At 44.4% G+C, this 21611-nt stretch overlaps 1 long non-coding RNA gene across 1 annotated transcript; it reads right to left on the reverse strand.

Annotated features, from left to right (window-relative positions):
* Window positions 1-1731: 1731 nt before the first annotated feature.
* On the reverse strand, window positions 1732-21344 carry LOC123582683. Its single transcript, XR_006704515.1, has 2 exons — window positions 20341-21344; window positions 1732-1849 (listed from the first exon to the last, which is right to left on the reverse strand). It is a non-coding gene; the product is annotated as an uncharacterized LOC123582683 (long non-coding RNA).
* Window positions 21345-21611: the final 267 nt, after the last annotated feature.

Here is a 21611-nt window from a genome sequence, read left to right on the forward strand (position 1 = left end):
TGCCAGTCTCTTTGCTAGTGTGAAGATACAAAAATAAATGACACACGATTGTTGATTAGTGCAGAGTCTAATGGATGCAAGGTAAGAGGAAGAAGGTTTCTCCGAGATTAATCACATCAGAAGCCCCACCACCAAACTCAAGCTGCAAAGTCCTTCCCCACTTGCAATGGCACTTCTGACTCACAGGATTCAAGAAGTTTGTGGGTGACCAGTGACGTCCCATTCCTTCTTACCGTGTGTGCTTTATAAATGCAGTGAGGAAAGCATGGGGTTTGCTTTACCCCCAAAGTCACAGTTAATAACTATGGGAACCAATTTCCTGGTTCCATCTGTGCTCATTAGGGAAGGAAGAAACCAAGAAATGGGCCTTGTTGCTGGGGTCCATGTTCACCCACCCTGGGCCCCCGGCCAGCAGTTCTTTCTTTTCATATGAGGGTGAAAAGTATCCTGGGCTGAATGTCTAGCCCTATTTACATTTTATGAGAAAGATAGATTAGCATAAAGGTATAATACGGGCACTGAGGAGGGCACCTGTTGGGATGAGCACTGGGTGTTGTATGGAAACCAACTTGACAATAAATTTCATATTAAAAATAAATAAATAAAACTGTGCACGGAGTTTCCTGATTAGTGCGATTAACAGGATCGAGTACCATGTTAACACAGTGCTTCGCAGTGTGAACTAGAAAGCATGTGTCCAAGGTTTACTGGCTGAGACTTTAGGGCTTAGTTAAGCCATGGTGCTTTCCCTTTGCAGTTGTAGGGCAAAGACAATAAAAAAGAACAGCTCCCAGAAATCTCACGAGTCCCGTCTCAGCAGATGGAGAAAGACGTGTTAGGTCTCCCTTTGGCCGATCAGAGGTTGCTTTAGAATTCTGCTGTGTCTGGGTCTGTCATGGTAGATGGTGCCTATTTGACTTCAACTGAACTGGCTACTAAGAATGTGTGTATGTTTGTGTGTGTTTATTGGCATGTCCACACTTCAGATTCAATAGTCCTCCTGGTAGATGATGCTAGATGAGGTTCCTCATCTTATGAAAGGAGTCCTTCCATAGATTAAAGTTCCTTCTAGCTCTCAGATTCTGGGAGCCTATCATTCTATATTAAGTTTCATAGTATGCTCAGCTTTGTTTGTTTGTTTGTTTGTTTTCAGGTGTGGGGAAAGGACAGACAGGGAGTAGGTTTATACCATTTATCATCAGGAAGTTTATCAACGTTTTTATTTATTTTTGGGACAGAGAGAGACAGAGCATGAACGGGGGAGGGGCAGAGAGAGAGGGAGACACAGAATCGGAAACAGGCTCCAGGCCCTGAGCCATCAGCCCAGAGCCCGACGCGGGGCTCGAACTCACGGACCGCGAGATCGTGACCTGGCTGAAGTCGGACGCTTAACCGACTGCGCCACCCAGGCGCCCCATCAGGAAGTTTATCAAGAAGAGAGACAAACACATATGAAACACCTATAACAATGCAAGTTAGTCTATAACTAAGTTGGGAATTATTTAAGAGGCTTAAGAGTTCCAAAAGATTCCATGGGATCTGGGAGTGACTAGTAGGGGACACTTTGCAGAAGACATGGTCATATAGGACCTTACCTGGGCAGAACTTGATGAATGAAGATATGAGCATTCCCAATAACTAAATATATAGCACCTGAAAACAGAGTTAGATGGACAATATTTATAGATATTCATTTAGTTGTGTGGCTGTTGTCCTTTACCTGTTTATTTATCCGAGGAGATGCAAATGGCATATCAGTTGTAGAATCTTCTTTTGGGCTCACTTTGGTTCATGGCATGAATCAAATAGCGTGTGATATGGTGGCTCCAAGAACAATACAGACCGTGTCCTGAAATATAAGGAGTGCTTCAGACCTGGTTGGTTAGCTTTATGAGTTGAAATAGTATAAAGCTTCTTAAATTTGCTAAGGAAAATTCCAAGACTTTGGTCTGAGATGTTCCCTGTTGAGAATGTCTTTTGTCTCCACCACCTGCCCCAGTGCATAATTTTTCTGCAAGACCTCTAGGCTCTCGAACCCAAGCCTGCGTGGGAGAGCCAATTAGGGCAAAGCTTTCATGTACTGTTTGTTGTGACCCCATGGCCCTTCCTGAAGAGATCCACGTATTTCCTTTTTTTCTTTTTTTAAGCTTATTTATTTACTTTGAGAGAGAGAGAGCAGGGAAGGGGGAGAGAGAGTGGGAGAGAGAGAATCCCAAGCAGGCTCCACACTATCTGCACAGAGCCCGATGTGGGGTTTAATCTCACAAACTCTGAGATCATGACTTGAGCCACAGTGAAGAGTTGGACGCTTAACCGACTGAGCCATCCAGGTGCCCTTTTGTATTTTCTTTTTTTAAGAATAATTTTATTTTTAAGTAATCTCTACACCCAGTGTGGGGCTCGAGCTAACAACTCTGAGATCGAGAGTTGCACGGGAGGCAGTGGCCCCTGGGTGGCTCGGTCGCTTGGGCACCCGACCTCGGCTCAGGTCATGATCTCACCACTGTGGGTTCGAGCCCTGCATTGGGCTCTGTGCTGACAGCTCAGAGCCTGGAGCCTGCTTCAGATTCTGTGTCTGCCTCTCTCTCTGTCCCTCCCCAGCTCACGCTCTGTCTCTCTCTTTCTCAAAAACATTAAAAAAAAAAAAAAAAAAAAAAAGGAGTTGCAGACTCTTCTAACTGAGACAGCCAGGCGCCTTGAGAGATACATGTATTTTCCAGACGCAACTTTGACCTCCAATAAATTGTAAAAATTATTAAAACAATGACCACAGATAAAGAATTAGTGCCACCATTTTCTAAATATGTAAGGAATAATATTGTTAGTAACAATAGCAAACACTTATATAGTACTATGTTCAAAGTATTATTCTAAGATTTTTATATCTTTTAACTTGTTGACTCTTCATGAGGACCCTATGGGGCATATGCTATTATTTTTATGTTTCCCACTTTGTAGATGAAAACGTCAAGGCATGGAGAAGTGAAGAAGCGTGCACCTGACCCAGTTTGCAGAGCTGGAATTCGAATCCAAGCAGTCTAACTCCAGAGTCTGTGTTCTGAGTCTCTCTAGCAAAAGGCTGCTGTTTAACATAGAACATTCTTCATTTCTATTCAAACCAATGAAGTTTTTTCCCCCATCTTTCATAATATTGTCTGTAGTCAGAGAAAAGGGTACTGACCCTGTCACTGGGGTGAGGGCTGGCAGCTGCTTTTCTCTCGGTGCTGGCTGCCTTGTTTCTTGCACAATCCCTCCCATGTCCTAGCTGACACTGAGGGCGTTATGCAGGACCCCCAAGGGGTACCAGGAAGGTGCTGTGGTCCTAGAATCTGCTGTCTATCCGCAACCAGGCCAGATCTTTCCCAACCCTAAGCATCAGAGGTGAAGTCATGCCCACAGGACCTGTTTTTAATTTTAGCAAATGCCACCTATAATTTAACCGTCACTGTTGACATTATGGCACTTTTTCACCCAGTCTTTTGTCTGTACATTTCCCCTGACTGTTCCCTTACTATTGAAATTTTAATATGTAAGCAGGTTGATATACTGCTCTTTTGTTTAATACATCACCAGCATTTTCTCCTTGTATTATAAATTATTCACAAATATAATTAAGTTTTTTTTGACAAATGAAGGAATTGCATGCCCACGACAAATATTTCAAACTGCACTGAAAGATATTTTGATGCAATACTAGCATATGTGTGAATGAATCATTTTCATTGACATAAATAGATCATATGATATACACTATTCTATCCGTTGCTTCCCCCTTTCTCTCTCCCTTCCCCCCAAACACAGAGAAATATACGAATTTGGAACTAACATTTTCCTTTTCCTTTTCATCTAATTTCCTCTCCTGACGGTTTTTGATACAAAAGTTAAGACAAGTTTATTGTAACAATGGCAATGGTACAAAGATTTATAAAATGAAAGCGAGCCCTCTCTTTTGGCCTCCTCGCCAAGCCCATCCTCTTGAGCTACCAGCACTAACACCTGCTATCTACTTTCCACGATTTTCCCTTGCTCATTCAAACAGATGCAAATGCATATTTACATAGAGATAGATTCTTTTCTGGTTTGTTTTTACTTAAATATAATTAAAGTAAATGCATTAGTCTGCAACTTGTTTTTTGGTTTTCTTCCCTTGACAACATATCAGGAACATTCCTAACGATTTGAGAGATGTGGCTCCGTTATATTTTTAATTATTTTCTAATTGCCCCACCCCCACCCCACGTGTGTGTGTGTGTGTGTGTGTGCGCGCGCGCGTGCGCGCGCGCACGCGTGCGTACATGGTCTCACAATTCTTCTGTGCAATTCAGCTTTGCAGGCACCTCTGCACCCTTGCTAACCAGCCTGTTGAAGTTCCAGGAGGTTCCTGGATCCCAATCCTATCAGTCTGGTAAAAAAGGGCATTGCCTTACTGAATATACTTGAAAGACCCAGTCCAACTGGATCCCTGTTCCTTGAGGGAAAAAGGAACGAGGGTCCTGTGGCCCACCAGCTTCTGCACACGGAAAGCCTTTGAGCATTTGTTAGGTGAGTCACTGGGTCTATCTCCCCTGTCCTCAAACTCACAGCCTTTGAAGGTGAATGTTATGGTTTTAAGACAGCCAATGAATAAAACCTCTTTCTTCCTGTGAGTTCTGTATCAATCAAAAGATCAAAACAGAAGTCTGATGAAAATATCCTCTGATTAGCCAGACTGAGTCAGCCTAGAACTAGGGCCACAGAGATACTGAATCCGCTTGTCCATCTATCCCCAGACACGTGCGGGCACATAGTCAGAGCTGGACCGGGTCAGGCGCCTCCTGCAAGGTGTGCACCCACACACCTGACAAGGCAGCCTGGGAGGGTGGCGCTCCAGGCACACCTCTTCTGGGACAGGACCCAGGGGTGGCCCTTCCTTCTTGCCAGTCCTACCACTCAGAGGAGCCAGGCTTCTTCTTCTGGTGAGGAGACAGAGAGGTGGGAAATTGGGTAGACATACTGACAGGGAGGGAGTTCTGACTCTAACGGCTGAAGTAGGAAGGCTGGGATGGAGAGGGATGCTCCCACAGATCACATGCTGAAGAGTGAGTCATGCCACGAGAGGTAGATTTATACCTCAATCTGTTGTTCAACAAACACAGTGTCATCATTTTGTCCAGCCCCGTGCAGGTACCACATATTTACGCTGGGATGACGTACATTGCGGGAACACCTCTCACAGCCTTGGTGGCCGGCCAAACGTCCACAAGCCGGTCCCCTCCCACCCCGTACCGAGGTTGCATTAGAAAGACCCAGAAGTTCTGGATGACTGATGAACACCCACATCTCACAGAAGGATGGGGACAGGGTGATGCACACCCAGAGACAGCATCCGCCCCCAGCTCCATTTGCTCATCTGTCAAATGAGGAGGTCGATTGCAACCATCTCCCTGGGGACCCTATTGTGCCAACCTTCTGTGGTTCTGAAACAGCACCTCCCCCGTAACTGCTGAAGACCACCTTGTCCATAAATAAACTGGTGGAACTGTGAACTTGCTGAGTTTCTAATGGCCAAGAGCACCAAAGAGCTCTTTTAGTCAAAATGGAAGCCCAGGATTTTACTTTTTAAAAAAAAATTTTTTTTTGATGTTTTTATTTTTGAGAGTAGGGGGAGGGGCAGAGAGAGAGGAGACACGGAATCTGAAGCAGGCTCCAGGCTCGGAGCTGTCAGCACAGAGCCTGACTCGGGGCTCGAACTCATAAACCACGAGATATGACCTGAGCCGAAGTGGAATGCTTAACCAGCTGAATCCCCCAGGCACCCCAGGATTTTACTTCCAAGCCTAATAGGCAAGATAGGGATCTCTCAAGACCTGGAGCAATAACACACTCCACATCCACAAATACCACCTCTCTGGGAGGATAGGCTGGTACAACCTTTGAAAATATTCATTAAAATACAAAACACACATACACCCCCTGATCTGGCCATTTTACTTCAGGAAATTTACCTTTAGAAATAAACCATGCAACCGTGCACGGATATCTGCATGAGGATAGTTTTGTAGCATTCTTTGCAAAAGCAAAAAACTCAAAATAACTTAAATGTCTATGAATAAAAGATGGATTAAATAAAGATGGTTCATATATAGAACGGACTAACCATGCAGCTATTAAAAACTATAATAAGGGAAATCTGTAAGTGCTGGCAGGAAAGGTGTTCAAGACAGAGTATCGATTGAAATAGCAAAATGCCTATACTATGTGTGGTATGATTACATTTCTTGGTGTGTGTGTGTATGTGTGTGTGTGTGTGTGTGTGTGTGTGTGTCCGTGGGGGCGGGGAGGGGTTCTTCAATATACTTGGAAAATAAAACACATACCCCAGCCTCTTCACAGAGTCTATTTTTGGGAGTCTGGATCGTCTGCATGGGAGTAAGTTCTGTTGGAAAATAAAGAACTTTTTATATTTTACTTTTATGCATTTCTATAATCTAAGTTGTTGGTTTCTTTTAACAAGTACTAATGATTTTTATGGCCCACACAAAGAAAGCCCCCTCAATCCTCAGAGCCTTCCTGCAGAGAAGAGTTAGCATTCTTGTCCCAGAATGTAGGACAGGGCTCTACTGAGTCAGTGGAAAGGAAGCATGCTAAATGTAGAGCACTAAGGTGATATCGTTGTCCAAAGTCTTCAGGGCAATTTTTGGCGATCTTTGGAGGTCCACACCAGGGTGCATTGAACTTGGGTAAACTAGAAGCCAAGGTAGAGGCCCAATAATCTGAGTCCACATATACACAAAAAATGCTGCTCATTTGAATAAGAAGAAATAAAAGCGTGCACACCATACATCACATGATTTAGAATTCCTCTTGGTAGGATGATTTCTGTACCTCCCTGTTCTGTAGCAAACTACATTTCCCATGGTGGGTTCACATGCCTGCTTGGTTCTTATGATTTACTTCTTTTATGTCTGTATCTATGCCACATCATGCACAGTGGTTCACAGAGAAATGAAGAGACCCCTCTTCTGTGAATTGTTCAGAGCTGTCTACAAACTCTTTGTGTTGTTAAACTTCACATTGTCCAACCTTATGTCTCTCAAGAAAGGTAAGATCACATGCCTACGCAGGCCCAAATGTGGCTGGATCTTTCCACTTTCTTGACTGCAGGACCCGAGGCCCCTTTCCATGTCAATCTCCTCCCTTCGGTAGAATGTCTGAGTTCACTGGAGGTCTTCAATCTAAATGATCCTCTTGGCAGATTTTCATCTCACCACGCTGTGTGGGTCTCTTGGCAGATCGCCCCTTGGGACCCTCTGGGGCTACTGTGGCTGCAGACCTGCTCACTGATCTGTAGGGACTGTTTCCTGCAGACCCCTCAGGGCCACCCGAGGGGGGCCGCCCACCCCACAGTTCTCCCCGGGTCTGCCATTCCAGCTGACGGGCACACCCAGCATGAGAGCTCCCTTACCCCAGACTTCTGCTCAGTGCCCCGCCTGCTGCTACATTCCAGACTGCTGATGTTTACTGTTCTTCTGCAAAATACATAGGGACAGGGCTTCTCTGCCTCTGTCTTCCACAAAAGCTGTTGGAGTGGTGGAATGGGCAAAGGATCCCAGGAAACAGTCCCCGTGTTGTTCCAGGGACCACTTCCCTCCACCTCTTACTCAGCTGTTGAGTCAACACTGGCCGCCACCTTCCCTGAGGCTAGAGGCTTCCTTGAGTTCTGGTGCAGTTTGGTTTCTGTTCATCTCTTGCCAACTTGCTGAACATGTCTGTGGTTATCTGACCCCTATCCGTGGACATGCAGGTTTTCCCCTAGGGTTCTTCTAGCTGATGAAAGCAGCGAGCAGGGTACTAGAAGATGCAACAGACTATCAGCTCTACATGCACACTGCGTCTGAACCTCTGCTCTGGAAAGCAGAGGTCCACCACTACCCTAGTGAGGCACGGAAAGACCCTACAGGTTAGACAAGCAAGGGAAAAGAGCCATAATGAAGGAGAAGGAATAGGGCTGAAGACTAAGAGGAGATGGCAGGTAAACTGCCAAGAGAATGATGGAAGAATTTCAGGGCAAGGAGAGAACCTGGGTGGCTTAGTCGGTTAAGCGTCTGACTTTGGCTCAGGTCATGATCGCACAGTTCATGAGTTTGAGTCCCACATCAGGGGAGGTTGTGTCCTGCTTTGGGTGAGCCCTGCTTCTCTCTCTCTCTTTCTCTCTCCCCCTCCCTCTCCCTCTCTCTTTCTCTCTCTCTCCCCCCTTCATGGGATTCTCTCTCTCTCTCTCTCTGTCCTTGCTCATTTGCGCCCCCCCTCAACAAACAAACAAACAAATCAAATTTGTAAACAAACAAACAAAAAAGAATTTCAGGGCAAGTTGATCAAAGGATTGTTCTTCAGTCTTCAGCCGTGGGCCAAATGAATATCTCTGAGAGATTCCACAGACAGGTCTTGCAGAGCAGATCTTTGATGGTTTGGAAAAACACTAGAGCTCTGGAAATCCTCACATATACAATACCATTCTAGCATACGCTGTCACGTCAGAAGCTGGTGTCAGAAGAAAAAGAATCACGGCCAGTGAAGTAGGAAAGCTCAGTAGGAAGGGCCTAGCTCAGATTGGATACTGAGCTAGGCCCATGCTTTAGCCAAGGGGCTGACTTCTTCACAGTCCCCTCAAAGCATGTGATTCAAACTGGTGTCTCCCCAAAGTTACAGATAAGTATGTCATGGATTGTGGGATCGTGTGTCCACGGCTGAAGCTGAGAACATTAAGCACCAAAGTGCTAAGGGCCGAGGGTCCTGTGCAGGAAGCCATGGCTTAAAGCTTCCCCAACTTGTTTCCCATCGAACTTCATTCACCTGAGCGACTTCCCTACAAAAGCTAGCTCTTCAGTCTACACCCAGTATGGCTGCTTGTCACTCTGGGAACCCTTCTAGAGGGGCCCATTTCCTGAAAACTGTTCTCAGCCTCCCCCTGGCTTCAGCCAGGCCTTGAGGAACCAGGGACCAGTTCTGCATTCTTGCAGTTATGGAGAGCCTCTTCCTTGTTCCTTCTTCCTGATGTTCTGTTTTGTTTTGTTTTGTTTTGTTAATAGAGGACAGGGGAAGGGAGATTAGGGAAGAAAGTCTGGCAAATGAGATTCAAGTTATTTGGTGGTAGCACTCGGTGGAAAATTCTGGCTATAAGCCCAGTTACTTAAAATGATGTTTCTAGATATTCAAAAATATAATTCTAAAGACGCTTCTATTTTACAGATGGTCAGCCCCCTAACCTTCACGCGCAAGAGATAGAAATGAAGAACCAGGCCAGTGGTGAGTCACTGAGGTGAGTGCAGAGAAGGATCTGAGGGCATCTAGGAGGTGGTGGGGGTGATGCTGAGTCCTGGCTCACCCAGCGTCAGAAGCTGTGGGTTTCCTTTTAGCTCTGTCTCTAACTAGCTACGTGATCTTGGGCACATTACTTTATTTCTTTCCGCACCTCGGTATTCTCAGTAAAAAGATAGGGAGTTAGATCAGATATTCTAGAAGATTCCTTTTAGTTCAATATACTCATATGGATTATTCATATAGATATGAATCTATAGTTTTGATTGCTCCTCTACTCAGAAGTTCCTTATAGGATGATGGTTTAAGACAAAGTCACTGATCTATAGAGATGACTAAATGGTGTCAGATTTAATGGTGGATAATTGATTCAAATTTAATCAGTGATTTGTCTTTTGTTACAAGACAATGCACACTAAAGTTGTGGTGTTATTTTTAAAGAATATTTTTAAAATATTATTTATTTATTTATTTATTTATTTATTTATAGAGCACAAGCAGAGAGGGGAGGGGCAGAGAGACCGAGAGATTGAGAGAATCCCAAGCAGGCTCCACACTCAGCGCAAAGCCCTGTGGGGGGCTCGATCCCACAACCCTGGGAACATGACCTGAGCCGAATTCAAGAGTCGGATGCTCAACTGACTGAGCCACCCAGGCTCCCCTAAAAAATCTTTTCATTCACTTTTCAAAGTGCTTTCACTTGTATAATTTTTAAAAATCTTCTAGTTACAAAGAAGGCATTAAAAGAGGCTGAACTAAGCCCACAAATTTTCATCATATCCTTCCCTGCCTTTGCAACAGAGAGTTCCAAGAAGTGTTCTTGTAGGGCTCGTAAATTCTTTCCAGGTAGCAGGTGGCCACCACAGAGTGCGCCTGGTCATCTTGATCCTATTGTCCTGCTTTGCAAGAGGAGAGGTGGCCCCAGTGACCTCCTCCTCCAGGCTGGCCCCACTGCTTCTGGTTTTCAGACAAAAGTATTGACCCTTAGCAGTACCTAGAAGCCTCAACAATGTACTGGACTTTAGCCTCTTCCTGAGAGGAGTTATTTTTCATGGAACGTGTTTCTAGACTAGGTGGAATTCTTAGCAATGGTTTCATCACACACTGAATTCGCTTCTCCGTCAATGGCTTTTTGGCCAGTGATCTCTGTATAATTGCTTATGAGAGTTTGCTAATAGGCTACACAGGCCCACTTGTTGTGTTGGGTTGTTTGCCCGGGATGTGGCGTCTCTGGCTGACTTCAGGCCCCATGTCTAGCATGCAAGGCAGACCAAGCCATTTCATCTGGTGCTGTAAAGGTTAGGAACCATTTCACACACTGTTGAGACAGTCACTTGCTTCCTTGTGACGACAACTTTTTTTATTCCACTGAGTCTGGGTATGTGGAGAAATTGGAGAATGACCAAGAGCTATTTGCTTTTATTTTTCTTCCAAAAGAGTTTCATGGACTAAATTCATTAATTTATAAAAACTTCATAGAACAAAACTTGGTAAAAGAAGCCCTCACATTTATCATCATCATCATCATTACTTTCGTAGACTACCCAATACTAGTGAGGGGCAAATTGCATAGCAACTGAATTTAAAGGGAGAATCTATGTATCTTGTAGTCTAGATTCCTGCTCTACAAATGGGGGCACTGAGTTTCAGAGAGAAGACAAGATTTGCCTGTGGTCAGAGTTGACCGAAGCATAAAATGGGATTAGAACCCAGGTTAAAAATAGCAACTTAGAAATTTCATATCTTTGAAGCCAGCCAGTACATCCCAGAAGTTTTTGAGACAGATAAAGTGACAGGATAATCCTGGAACCCTCAGACAAATTTTGGAGAGTTTTTTTCTTTTTATTATTATTTCTTATTCCACTGGCCCTTAAGGTCCTATCTACAGGCCCACAAGGAGCCCTCACTTATTGTGGCCCTCGTTCCATCAGAGGCGGCTGGTCATGCATCGCTGGGAATGGTTGTTGCTTTTGGGAGTGATGGAAGTCAGGTTTGTTGATTGGAAGCTGGATCCCTCAGCTGGTTGAAGGAAAATCAGGAAAGCTTTTTCTAATTTTTCATGAATTCTTCCCTTTTAGGTGACATTATTTTGTGGAAGGCATACATATTTGGTTTCTTAGGGCTGCTGGAACATAGTACCACAAACTAGGCAGCTTAACCAACAGAAACGCATCCATTCATGTTATGGAAGCTAGAAGTCCAAGATCGAGGTGTTGGAAGAACTGGTTCCCTCTAAGGCCCAGGTGAGAAAATATTTCTATGCCTCTTGCCTACTCTCTAATGGTTTCCTGGCGATTTTCAGGGCTCCTTGGCTTATAGAAGCATCACCCTGATCTCTGCCTACATGTTTGCCAGGCGTCCTCCCCGTGTGTGTGTCTGTCTCCATATTTCCCCTTTTTATAAGGACATTGGTCATATCAGATTAAGGTCCACTCTAATGACTTCATTTTAACTTGGTTACCTCTGTAATGACTCTGTCTCCGAATCGGGTCACATTCTGAGGTACTGGAGATTAGGACTCTGACATCTGAATTTGGGGAATGGGCACACACCACACTGAATGCTTCAGGCAAGTAGGGATCGTCTGTCTCACATACCACTGAGTGCTCCAGGGTCCGGCACAAAGCATGGTGCCTATCAGACCCTCAGAAATGTGTTGAACTAACGAACACACTTAGCTAGCCTCATCTAATTATACTAGGGGTTTTCAGATTGGCTTTTCATAAGGTGTTAATTTTCCCTCCAAGATGTTGATTATCCTTGGTGATGTGGGGATTGGAAGCTGCATAGGCAGTAATCCCCAATCCTCAGTGGAGCCAATTTAACGTCAGAGTCTTCTCACATGAGCACTTTCAATTGCACTGTTACCAAGTAGAAAACCAACGGACATTGACTTTTGTCTGTCCTGTCCGGAGCCTGGGGGAAGGTGTACTGGGCAACAAATCGATCAGAAAGCAGCAGTAGCAGAAGGCAGAGGAAAAATGCCTGAATAACAGAGTTGGCAGACCTCTCTTCCTGTCTGGGAGATCCTATTCTGCCTTTGACTTCTGATGATACCAGGATAGGTTGACACATGAGCATCTGTGTGGCACCAGCCATGGGAACGCTGCCCGGGCAGACGGGGAAGTTCTCACAATGTCACTGGGGCTGGGGGAGAGCCAGTTCTGAGATATCTGTGACCCATCTGCAAGAATAGTAACTCCTTACAAATGAAAGCTGGACTCAGAGGCCCAAGTAGTAAATCCTGTGTCAGTCCTTTATATTTCCCACTAGAATTGTTCATGCACATAAACAACAGATGGAAGAGATTAATGAGACACATTATATTCAAGTAGAATAAATTGGTCTGAAATGTGGATGTACTGCTCTCATTTGGCCGAGTGTAATATCAGCTCAAACGGAAGATTGTAGCACACTTCAAGGCTGCCTGGGCAATTGTGGCACAACCTTCTAGCACCCATGCAAGAGGACTGAGTCAGGAAGCAAACCCATTTAAAATATCTGTGCCCTTTCTGCAAAATATTGGAGCATCCAAAGCCTGTCCCTTGAGTTGCTTCCAAAAATGGATGCCTTTAATAAAAGCAAAAGAGCACATGACACAGGATCTAGTCATTTGTTTATTTTTGTGTGTTTGCTCTGTTGTATTTTGAAGTGGGCGAGTTGGCTTGTGAGTGTGTGCCTACATGGCCATCTGGGCAAAAACGAGAACAGATTTGGGTCCCCTTGGTTCTTCTGTTTGATTGGAAATTAGCCTCCTCCTTGGACTCTAATTTGCAATGTTTAATGGAATAGAAATGATTGGAAGCTTGTTGTTGATGGTGCGCGGTAGAGACAAAGCTGTACTTAGTGTCACAAACGAGCTCTTTGCCCATTTATTGGTTAGCTCAATGAATGTAAATAGATCACTGCATCTAATCACTTAGACACAGCACTCCAGGGCTCAGGCCAAGACCAAGACTGATGATCTGAATGGCCACAAGATACCCTGAGTTTGCTCCTGGGCTGCTGTGCCTTTCAGGGGATCTGCTTTGGGACCACAGGGCAGTCAGGGCATCTGTGCCTTTCTGGCAAGGCACAGAAGGCTTGACTCTGTGCAGCTTTACGTGGTGATTCTTTTCACGATGAATCTGGATTGCCAGATCTGCCCTGCAACGAGGGTGAGGCCGAGAACCGAACAGCATTTGTCTCTCATCTGAACTTGTATCCTTTGTGGAATACAAAGTGGTCGCTGGCCAGCTGCCACTTTCTAGGATGACATTCCATGGGCGGCTGGCATGCCCCACTGCTTGTAAAATGTCAGAAAGTCTTTTGACTCCGGGCTAACCATCCCAGGTGCATCCTTCTGTTTTTGCTTTTTTTCTTCCCCCGACCTAGTTTGTGTTTGTTGACAGGTCTTGGTCACTGCTTACTTACTAGCCAACCACCTGTTCATCTGTGGTCCAAGTACACACATGGTGCTTCCTAAGGAATCTGCCTAATACAGCTTAGAGTGGGAGCCTTCTTTCCACTACTCTGGTGCCACGTTTCTATTAACACCCTTTAAGATCGTAGTAGGTTTAAATATTTTCATCACGAAATATTTCAAACCTACAAAAAAATACAAAAATCACAAATGCTTATGTACCTGCTTCCCAACTCCGTTGAAAGCTTTTTAATTTTTTTTTTTTTTTTTTTTTTTTTTTTTTTTTTTGCCATAAAATCTTAAGAGCCACACTTGGTGTGTCCTGGGAATCCCATTTCATATCCCTCCCCTACTCCCTGGCTTCCTGACTCACACTCTCCCTCCCCGGAGGTAATCATTATCCCAAGTTTCGTAGGTTTCAATTGTATGTGTGTGTGTGTTTTTTTTTCTTTTTTCTTTTTTTACGCTGTTACTATACATGCATATATTCTTAAAAATTTACAGTGGTGTTTTGCACATTTTAAAACTTTACATACATGTTGTCAGTTGGTAGGATCCTTTTCTAACTTGGTTTTCATCTAGCGTTTTGTTTTTTGGAGATTGTTCCGTGTTGCTGCATTTTTTGTTATACTGTCATATAGAATTGCATTTTATGAATATAGTGTAATTTGTGTATCCACTCTCCATTTGATATTTATGCTGTTTCCTTTGCCTTTTACACAACGCTGCAATACATTTCTAGTGCCTTTTCCCTAGTTTGCAGACGAAACATTTTTTTCCAGCATATACACCTCTTGGAATTGCTGGATCTACGAATATTGCCAAATACACATCTGTGAGTACGCGTACGAGGTCCCGTTTCTCCGCAATCTAACCAAATGTTGGTGTTACCCCATTAACATTTCTTTTTTTAAAAATTTTGTAAAGTTTAGAGAGAGACAGAGACAGCACGAGTGAGGGAGGGGCAGAGAGAGAGGGAGACAGAGAACCCCAAGCAGGATCCGTGCTGCCAGTGCAGAGCCTGACATGGGGCTTGAACTCACAAAACCGTGAGATCAGGACCTGAGCCGAAAGCAAGAGTCGGGCGCTTACCAAACTGGGCCACTCTGGTGCCCCCATATTACCATTTCTTAAGACTAATTTTCTTTAGGGCAGTTTTAGGTTTACAACAAAACTAAGAGGAAGGTCAGAGATTTCCCATATACCTCCAGCCCCTAAGCATGCGTAGCCTTCCCCATCATCAACATCACTCACCAAAATGGTATATTTTTTATGCTGACACCTCATAATGACCCAAATACCTGAGGGTTCACTCGGTGTTGCACACTCTCTGGGACAAATAGGTAAGGAAAAATGTCCAGGATTATAATATCATACAGCATATCTGCACTGCCCTAAAAAAAGCCTCTGTGCTCTGCCTCCGCATCTCCCATCCCCCACCCCTGACAATCACTGATCTTTTTATTGTCTCCATAGTTTTGCCTTTTCCGGAAGGTCGTGTCGCTGGAATCATACAATATGTAGCCTTCCAAGGTGGCTTCTTTCACTTAGTGATGAGCCTTTGAGGTTCCTCCACGTTTTCATGGCTCCATGGCTTGTTTCTTTCACATTCACATTCTTCACCAATCTGAGGGTATCTCAGGGTTGTTTTAATTTGCATTTCCCTTGGGGCACTTGGGTGGCTCAGAGGGTTGGGCGTCCGACTTCGGCTCAGGTCATGATCTCACCGTTTGTGAGTTCAAACCCCATGTAGGGCTCTTCGCTGACAGCTTGGAGGAGCCTGGATTCAGCTTCTGGGTCTTCCTCTGTCTCTGGCCCTCCCCCGCTCACATTCTGTCTCTCTTAAAAATGAATAAACTTCAAAAAAAAAATTTAATTTGCATTTCCCTAATTATCAGTGCTGGCGAATATGTTTTCCATATGTTCATTCTCAGTGTTCTTCTTCTGTGGTTTGCCTCTTTTGCCCTGGATATGTTTGTCTTTTTTCTTATTCATTTGTAGGAATCCTTTATAAATTTTGAACATAATCCTCTGTTAGCTTTAAATGTTGCAAATATCTTTTCCCAGACTGTGCCTTGTCTCTAACTTTGTTTATGTGTCTTTTGATGAACACAAAGATTTAAATTTAATGTCGTTAAATGTGTTGTAAAAGGTTTGCCCTCTTTTTCTTTTTTTTTCCTGTCTTTTTAAGGAAGTCTTCCTACTACCCACCAGAGGTCATAAATCTATTATTCTATATTTTCTTCATTAAGTGTTATGGGCCTGCCAACCTTAATTTAGGTTTCTAATTGACCTGGAATTGAGTTGTGTGTGTGTGTGGTGCAGGGATTTAATTTTATTATATTTTTCATAAGGCTTATGAGTTGCCCCAGAACATTTTCTTTGCATAACACCCCTTTTCCTCCTGATCCGGTTCTGCCTCAAGGTGCAAGGATAGGGGATGGTGTTAGAGGAGACTGGGTGATTCCTGGAGCTGAGGAAGAGGGGCCACCCACAAGAATCACGGTCTAGACAGACGTAGCCCCTGACAGAGGAGTGCCAGAGTGGGAGGGGGTGTGGGAATAACCTCCTCCTCTCTCTTCTCAGGCCTTCTGTTCTTTGGCCGTTACTTCCTGTTGGTCAGATCCCAAAGGAGGTCAGAGGACATCAGCCAGAGGGCTGGTGCCTCAGCGTGTGGGATCGCCTCCCCAGGGGTCAGAGCAGGGCCGCGAAGGGATCTGTCGGTGGTGCAAATGGAGACCAGCCAGGCCGGTCCTCTATGGCACTCACCTACCTCATTTTATCGGTTCTCCCAGAGAGACACCACTCGGTTTCACTAGAGTTTTCCAACCTGTACACATCCCAGTTCAGGACAGTTCAAAAGCAGATTTTCCAAAACTGGGTAGCCAGTCCAAAGCCAGCCGTGCAAAGAAAGAGCAGTATTTCCCCTGCCAGAGAAGACAGGCTAAATAGAATCTTCAAGTTATGCGCGGGCTTCAGATTGCTTGAGAGTTTATGAATCCCTTTGGGAGGACGTGATCCTGGGTACCTGCTCATATTTAACAGTAGAGATCTAAAAGCTGGTTGGAAGTATTGAGAGAATAGTGAAGCTGGTCAGCGTTTATCTTCACTGCAGAGTGATCGAGGGGGGCTGTTGGAGAAACACCGAGGTCCTCTCGGACTGTCAGGCTCCCTAGAGAAAAGTTTTATTTATTCTTTATTTCTTAAAACGTTTATTTCTTTATTTGGAGAAAGAGAGAGAGAGAGTAAGAATGAGAATGCGAGGGGGGAGGGGTAGAGAGAGAGAGAGAGAGAGAGAGTCCCAAGCAGACTGCACTGTTAGCACAGAGCCCGATGCCGGGCTTGATTTCACGAACCGTGAGATCATGACCTGAGTGAAATCACGAGTCGGATGCTGAACTGACTGAGGCACCCAGGTCCCCTTCTTGGAAAAAAGTTTTAGAATTGCCTGTGTTTACCAAGTGGCAAAAGAGGGCTGGGACCTCAGTGTTCAGTTCCATAGGCCACTTTATCTCTCTTTTTGGGGCAGGAGACTGGATCATTCCCTCCCAGCTGCTATAACGAAATCACCATAAACCGGGAGGTTTATAAACAGCAAACATTATCTCACGGTTCCGGAGGCTGGGAGGTTCAACATCAAGGTACCAGAAGATTCAGTGTCTGGTGAGTGCTTGGCTCCTCATCTTCTTGCTGTGATGTCTCATGGTGGAAAGGGTGAGGGAGCTCTCTCAGGACTTGGTCTGAGGCTCTGTCCTCATTACCTCATCACGTCCCAGAGGCCCCACTTCCTAATACCATCACCTTGGGGGTTCGGGTTCAACATGTGAATTTTGGGAGGGACACAGACATTCAGACCATCCCAAATACCCATGCCTTCCACTGTCTCAGTGGCCCCCAGCCGAGAAGACTTTCTGGTCAACCACCTGCCTGGTCATCTGCAGTGTGGAGAAGAGGAGGGGCTCTAAGGGTTAACTTATTCCCAAACAGCTTTCACCAAATCCTCCTTAATGTAGTCCCCTTTCTTCCCAAGTCCAGGGACCTGGTGCTGCCAGTGTCTGAGCCCATGAGGGTGCTGGCCTGTGAACCAGCCTTGCTCACAGCTCCACCCACGGCCAGTGGAAGATTTGGGCTGAGGCCAGTCTGCAGAGTCCTGTCTCATTATCCACCTGTGTTCCAGCATCCACATCTTAACTGCTATTCCCACCTCTCCTGTCTCCCTGTGCTTGTGCATTTTTGTCCTTGTAAGCAGTCCCTTCTCTGCACTTTCATAGTGGATCCTCTGGAGGGGGAATAATTAGGTGCATGGGCTCAAATATCATAACCCAGAATCCTTTCTTCCATTTTCTATAAAAGTATTAGCTTTGGGGCGCCTGGGTGGCTCAGTCAGTTAAGCATCTGCCTTCGGTTCAGGTCATGATCTCACGGTTCATGGGTTTAAGTCGCACATTGGGCTCTCTGCTGTCCGTGCAGAGCCCGCTTCTGATCCTCTGTTCCCCTCTATCTCTGCCCCTTCCTGCTTGCACTCTCTCTCCCTCTCTCTCAAAAATAAATTAAAAAAAACTTAAAAGTATTAGCTTTGAGACGTGAATGGTCTATTCATTTATTTCAGTCTTTCTTGCCTTTTTAAAATAGATGTATTCAAAACTATCAATTTCCCTCTGAATATTCTTCCTACGGGTTTTGATATTTAGTACCACCCATTGCTGGTGAGTTCCAAATATTTTGTCATTTCTACTGTGATTTCTCCTTAGGTGTGCAACTTACTTTAAAAACAGATTTTTAAACTTCCAAACATTATAAAAGAATCTTTTCATTGCTGATTTCTTATCAACATGTGGTCAGAGAAGATGGCTTATACGACATGGATTCTTTGAAACATGCTGAGATTTCTTCTGTCCCTGTAGTCATGGTCAGTTTCTGTGTATGCTGCCTTCTCTGCCTGGAAAGAATGTGGTCTCCATTTGTTGGTGAACGATTCTATGTCTATTAGCTCACATTTGTTGGTTTTATTCTTCTAATTGTCTCCGCCCTTACTAATCTTGTATTGGCACAATCAATTTCTTCTTACGTGGGTAGATTGGCATGAATATACATATTTGCAATTGGTGGATTTTTCCTATTAAATTATATATAATGTCATTCTTCGCCCCTAAATTAAGGCTTTTGCCTTAATTTTTGTTTTGTCTGATTTATTCTCCAGCATTCTTTTGTTTTTTACATAGTTTTTCATAGTATATATTTTCCATCCATTTATTTTCAACATTTCTCTCTCTCTCTCTCTCTGTGCGTGCATGTGTGTATTTTTGGTATGTCTCTTGTAAGTAGTGTAGAGATGCGGGGTTTTTTTTTTTAGTTTAAATTTTATGTATTCTTTAAATATGTAATCCAGCATAAATTACCAAATTCTAAATATACTAAAGAGGAAACAGTAAAAACTCTCCTTCTCATCTTCCCAGATTCTCTCTTCAGAGGCAGCCAAAAAATTATTAGTTTTTTCCAAGTAAGATCACTGTGAATACAAATAAATATAGTAGCTACATTTATTTATTTTATGGTGGCATTATATGTACTGTTCTGTACCTTGCCTTTTCAGATCTCAAAGATCTACCCTTAACATACATAAAGAACTTCCTCATTCTGTTGAGTGACTGCAGTTGATTCACTTTTGAATGTATCCTGGTCTGTTGAACTTATCTCCCATCAGTGGATTTTTAGGTAATTTCCAAATCCTTTACAAACAACGTTGTGATGAATAATCTTGTACAAACATTATTTAAATACGTGCGAGTGTACGTATAGAAGAAATTTCCAGAAGTGGAAATGCTGGAACAAAGGGTGCATGCTTTCATAATCCTGACGGATCTATAGATGTCACCCAATTACCCTCCACAGAATTTTGTCAGTTTACGCTCCCGCCAGAAAAGAATGTTCTACCTCATTCTGATGCCCACCTGCTGGTTTTCCCATTTCATCACCAAATCAGCCAAGGACCAAGGACCAAGAGGACCAAGTCAGCAAAGAGTCCTCTGTTGGGATTTTAAACATGGTACTGATGAGCCGAGAGATGGAAGAGTGAGCGAAGTCAAACGTGGGGTGGTGAGGCGGGAACCTGTAGCTCCTTGAGGCCTGGCAGGGAGGCAGTGTGACTGGACCCCAGGAGCCGGGCTTTGGAAGCAGCTGGAAGGATGACAGGCCTGCCTAGCAGGAGCTGGGAGGATGGGAGGGGGGGCGCTGTCAGGAGAGAGCTGGAGGATAAGTAGCTGCCCCTGGATAGAGATAACCCCCCGGGCAGCCAGGGAAGGGGAGAAATACCCTGGCTTCTCCCTTCCACTGCCTTCCAGACCGCCTGCCAATGCCTCACGTTTCTGAAAAGGACCCGGATTCAGCCAGAGCTTAGGAAATGCATTTTCCCATGAATACAGACCAGAGCAGAGAAAGAAGGGGAGCAGCTCTGAGAGCAAATCAGGCCAGTGACTGGCACAGCCCAATCTTTTTGTGCTCAGTCCCGTTCTCACCGGCCGCCCATATTTAATGGTCATGTGACAATGATGTCCTGTGCAGTGTGACAGAGCTCAATGATCCTTTGTACCAGCACTCAAGCCCTTCCCCCCAGATGAGGACGTATAAAGCCCCTCACTTACCACAGGTGTCTCAAAAGCCTAGATGTTCAGGTCTGGATGTTTCTTCTGATTGTGAACTTAAGTACCATTGGCATCCCTCATACATAATCATCAGGGAGTGAGAAAGAAAAAGAAAAAAAAAGTTAGCTAATACATACCTACAAAGGCAGACACAGCTGTTCAGTCTTCATATCTGTAGCTGGCCATGAGGCTGCAGGTGATGTTTATGACTTTCTCCTTCCATGACCCGTTCAACATTCCCTTTGTCCTTTGCCAACATGTGGCTGTTTGGGGAATCTTTACCTGGTAGAGTGGCAGGAATCTTTTCTTTCCCCCAAGAGTCTGATTTCTTAATAGTCCCGCCTTTATTGAGTAAAGTGCCTTCCATTTACTACGGGTCATGTGGTACTAAAAGGCACCAAGAGATTGCTTTCTGCTCCAGACATAGCCTTCCCTGCTCGTGGTGTATCAGAAAGCCTATTTCCTCTGGGTAGATGAGATTATTCCCCTCCACCAATCTGATAACCTCTTTCCCTGCCCATTGGTTCCAAGTAGCCCAATGGCAATCTCAACTTCCAGTTCTGTGCAACTATTCTTGTGTTGCTGGTGGACACATTCCTCTGTTGGGAGTCAATACTCCTAATTGGGCAGAGCCCAGCGTTGCAAGACTGGAAGCTTTCTGTGATGGGCCATCAGGTATAGTGAGAAGTCATTCCTCTATCTCTGCTCCTGGGCACCATGGGGGAAACCACACATATACGGGTTTCTGGTTCAGACCACGTACTGCATCCTGTCGGGACGGTATCCCAACTGTACAGTGTCAAGCTTCCAGAAGGCCGTCCTGCCAGATGCTTCTTGGTGATATGGTACATATTAAAACGAGCCAGGAAGGAAAGAGTTGGCAATGGATTTGACAGTAAAATAGGCGAATGACTGGCAAGCTCACCGATGTGGTGCATAATCCAATGTATTGGATCTTTGCCAGTCTTGTAGATGAAAACCCTTAATGTGTTTTTATTTTTCATTTCTTTTGAATGTCTTTTTATGTATTTAGGAGCCACTTAGATTTTCCTTTTTGTGAACTCTTGATTTTTAAACAATTTATGTTTATTTATTTATTTTAGTAAGTAAACTTTACCCCCAACATGGGGCTTGAACTCATGACCCCCAAGATCAAGATTTGCATGCTCCACTACTCCACTAACTGAGCCATCCAGGCACCCCATGAACTTTTGATATTTGTGCTTATTTTTCTTTGGAATATTGATGCCTATCTATGTTTTAGTGAAGTC

Source organism: Leopardus geoffroyi, chromosome B1, assembly GCF_018350155.1.
Source record: "Leopardus geoffroyi isolate Oge1 chromosome B1, O.geoffroyi_Oge1_pat1.0, whole genome shotgun sequence".
Lineage (NCBI taxonomy): Eukaryota > Metazoa > Chordata > Mammalia > Carnivora > Felidae > Leopardus > Leopardus geoffroyi.